The 4,190-nt window shown below is 43.7% G+C and overlaps 1 long non-coding RNA gene across 1 annotated transcript; it reads left to right on the top strand.

The window, feature by feature from the left end:
- LOC309327361 lies at positions 1-2,016 on the top strand. Its single transcript, XR_014150520.1, has 2 exons — positions 1-1,004; positions 1,036-2,016. It is a non-coding gene; the product is annotated as an uncharacterized lncRNA (long non-coding RNA).
- Positions 2,017-4,190: the final 2,174 nt, after the last annotated feature.

Genomic DNA, 4,190 nt, shown 5'->3' with positions numbered 1-4,190 from the left:
CCTGGGAGACCAGGGTTCAAATCCCCACGTGGCCATGAAGCGCATTGGGTGACATCCTATGCCCTTTTAAAATGTGTTGGGGTGGTGTTATTGGGTGGTTGTTTTTATTTTGATTGTGTACTTTATGGTTTTATATTCCGACTTCATCCTGTGAACTACCCTAAGATCTGTGGGTATAGGTCGGTACATAAGTTATAATAATATTAATTATTATTATTATTATTATTATTATTATTATTTGGGGCCTGTGACGGCCTCTCAACCTCACAGGGTTGTTTTGAGCATAACACGGGGAGTTGGAGAACCATGTGCAGCACCTTGAGCTTCTTTGAGGGAAAAGGTGGTATAGAAATGTAAGAATTCCAGCTTCTGGAAGCGGCTGGAGGGGAGGGGCTCTTGCCGTCTGGCCCTGCACCCGGTGGGCTGGATGGGCCATTGGCAGGGTCTTTTCATGCTCCTTTAGCCAGCGCCAGCCAAAGCCAGAGAGCAAGAATAGTGCATGGCCATAAACCAGAGCAAGGGATAGATTTCTGGCATGGGGACTCCAGCTGGGGGTAGAGTGGAAGGTGACATTTCTCGCTGGGGTCTGTGGGAGCCATGCTTCAGGAGAACGTGAGCCCACCGCCAGAACGTTCCCCAGTGTTCCCCACCACCATGCTTCACATCCTGATTCCTTGGTTCAGCAGGGCCAAGGCAGCACGCTTGCAGGAAAGGACAGGTATTAGAGAAATACACCAAAGGCTTCAATGGCTGCAACCACTTCTTTTTTTAAAAAAGAGGCCACCACAGATTGGTTTGGAGGCAGGGAACAAAGAGGGGATTAAATGATCTGAAGGGGAAATCAAGCCCTTTAAGCTGCTTGAGAATGTATCCTTATTTCTAACACTGGCAGCATTAAGATAAATTCAGCGGTGTAAATAAGTTTTCATGGATGTAATAATGGAATATTGAATGATTTGCAGGGATTTATGTTATGCAAAACGAACCATAGAAAGAGAAGGGAAGTCATTCATATCGTAAGGATGTGAAAATGAGTACTTTAAATTGTAAAACAGAAAATTTAATTTTGTGTGTGTGTATATATAATATAATATTATATATATTATATATAATATTATATAATAGAATATAAAAAATAATGCAGAAGGTCCCAAGTTCATCTTTGTTTGATGGCTGACAAGAAGACCGTGAAATATCTCATTGCACACCAAACTGGGAGAGGTGAGCTGATTCTGGTGTCCTTTGCGACCTGCACCAGCCATGCTGTTTTCCTGCCCAACCTTGATAGGAAGTTAAAAATAAATAAATAAACCCTTCTCCGGCTTTCCTATGGAAATGGCAGGTGCAAGGAGAGATGGGGGATTTGAGATAAGAAGGCAGCAGTGTCGACTGTGAGGACGCTTGCTTCCCCCACCCACCCTCTGCTGCCCAAGGCACAGATGGGGGGAGATTATATATATATATATATATATATATATATATATATATATATATAATCAATGTCTGCAGTAGCTTCTTTCTGCTCTGATGAATAGATTCTAAAGAGGCAGTGACATTATTTGAGATAAGAGAGGAGAGAAAAAGGGTCAGTGATAGAAAATGTCAGAGCGCAGAGATGAAACGCAGCGGCAAGATGGGGGGCACTGGGGGGGTGTTGGGCCATGCGCTCCCTATCCCACACACACATCCCCCTTGGAGGGGGAGGGAGGGAGAGAGAGAAAGGGTTTGAAAACTTTGAAATTCTAATATAGAGGATATAGTTGAGGGGGAATCAAGTCACCGTACTGAGTCCCCCCACTCCAAATGAATCCCCTCTGCCTCCAATTGTTCCTCAGGTTGAAGGCTTGTTTCTGTGTTGTTTGCTTCACCCCCCAAATTGTTTGCAAATAATAACATGGAAATGAGTGCTAAACTTGTGTTACATTCCAGTATATTTCTGAAAGGGACTTTTATGTTGTGTGAAACCTCAAATCCAATTTGGAAATTAAAAGAAAAACATTGGGAAAACAGAATAAATGGCTCTGTGGATGCAGGCCTCTCTCTTCCAACAAAATAACTACCACAGCATTTATTCAGGATGTTCTTTCTGGTTTTCAGAGCTAGCAAACTAAACTTGTGCCAGTTGCTGGAGACGTCAGGAGGGAAGCGGGCTCTGGCGCTCAGGTCCTGCTTGCGGGTTTTGCATGGAGGCGCCTGGGTGTCCCTGTGAGGACAGCAGGCTGGCCACTTCTCTCCCCAACAAACTCACGCTGTCATAGGGTCTAATGTTATGCACACACCTGTGAGGATGGCCCCATGTCCAATCTTGCCCTGCTTTGGCTTGGCAAGTCTGCCCCCTGTCCCTGCTCTGGGTCCTTCATGGGTGGATTGGGGTGAGAGGGCAGTTCACAGGATGGCAGGAGAGACAGAGCTGTGCCCAGGACAGAGGGGCACCTGAGAGAGCAGTGCTGGACATGACTGCAAGTGAGTGGCAAGGCTGAGGAAAAGCAGACATGGGATATCTTTTTTTTTTATAATAATATTTATTACTTTTAAACCTTACAAACAAGAAGAAAAAGAAAAGGAGAAAAAAGAAGAAAAAAACCAAAAGAAAGAAAAAACAATACAATACAATATATAAACAATACACCACACAACATTAACACATTAAACTAAACAAAACAGAACAAAAACAATTTAAAAACATACATCATACCTTTTCAATGCCTTATCTTTCATTCCCTTGTTTCATCGACTTCCTCTCACCTCCCTTTTTGTATTCCACTTCTATTAATTGTTTCAGCAAATCCTTTCCATCTCTGTCATATAAATATCATAACTTATTTTAACCTTATTTCCATTAATACTATAATACTTATTTATGCTTAACTCCTTATAACACTTCTACTAAGGCCATATAATTTCATTCCAACATTTTTCTAACACTCATTAATTTTACCCTATTTCTATAAATAAACTTTAAACTTTTTCCAATCTTCTTCCACCGTCTCTTCTCCCTGGTCTCGGATTCTGCCAGTCATTTCTGTCAATTCCATATAGTCCATCAACCTGGTGATCTTCTGTCTGAGGCTCTTAACTCTTTTCCAGTTCCCTTCTGCAAATCTTCTTCGTATTTATACATACACTTTACTTTGTCTTCTGCTGATCTTGTTCTTAATTTCCTTTCTTTGATGCTGAAGAGTAGGTCTCGGGGGAGCTCCAACCTGACAATGTTTTTTGTAATGGGGGTTGGGGTTGCTTGTGCGTAACCCGCAAACTGCTGCAAGCTGAGTTGTTTGGTTAAAACTTTCCCCCGGCTGGACAGCCTCTACTCCGTGGCTGTCTCAATCGCTGGCAGAATCCGTCAGTGGGCGTTTCCTGAACTTTTTCCAACATAAAAGTTCTTTGACACCAAGTCTCCGCCTAGCCTCCCTGCGCAGAAGCTTTCTGCGCAGAGTGGGCGTCCCAAGCGGAGGTTCTGTGCTCTCCCCGCTGGTCTCGCTAGAACAGTCTCGGAGCCCTCCCTCCGAAGCTCCCTCAGCCTCCCCTTTCTTCCTAGCGTCACGCCTATCTCCTTCCCCAGCGGAAGCTCCCCCTCTCCCCTTGCTGGTTCCCTCTCCAGCATCATTGGGGAGCCTTACCTCCACCCTTGGCTCTGATGGCAGTTCCCTGACAGTTTTTATTCCTTCTCGACATGTCATCCACATCTCCGTGGTTAAAACTAAAATCCAAAAGATATTTCAGGACGTGTTTCAAAGTCCCTCCAAATCTGCAGGTCCCCACAACTCCAATTTCCTCCTGACCCAGGTCCAGATCCCAAAGGTCAGTAAATCCCTGCATGAGGTGATCTATCCAACTTTCCTTCTCCAGTCCAAGCAGGGTTCCAATCTGACTTTCTCTGAATTCAATCATAGAGGGCAACAACTTGTAGTCATCAAATTGCCTCTGTAAGGCTGGAGCTCTCTCCCTCTCCACTTGTATTACTTTAGGTTCAACAACCACAACTTTCTCCCTCGCTTTCTCCACCATTTGGCATGTCAAAGTAGATTCCTGTATCGGTTCCTGAATAGTTTCTGTGTAGATGTTCAGTTTTTGTCCCAAATTAGTCACTTTCTGTCCCAAAATATCAATTTTAATATTCATCACATCCGTCTTGTGGAGCTGTTCCAATGACTCACTTATCTTGCATAGTGCAATCACTAAGGCTTCTT

This window comes from Podarcis erhardii (assembly GCF_964252035.2).
Source record: "Podarcis erhardii genome assembly, chromosome: 13".
NCBI lineage: Eukaryota > Metazoa > Chordata > Lepidosauria > Squamata > Lacertidae > Podarcis > Podarcis erhardii.
The sequence above is the reverse complement of the archived record's forward strand: the minus strand, read 5'-3'. Positions and strand labels throughout refer to the sequence as shown.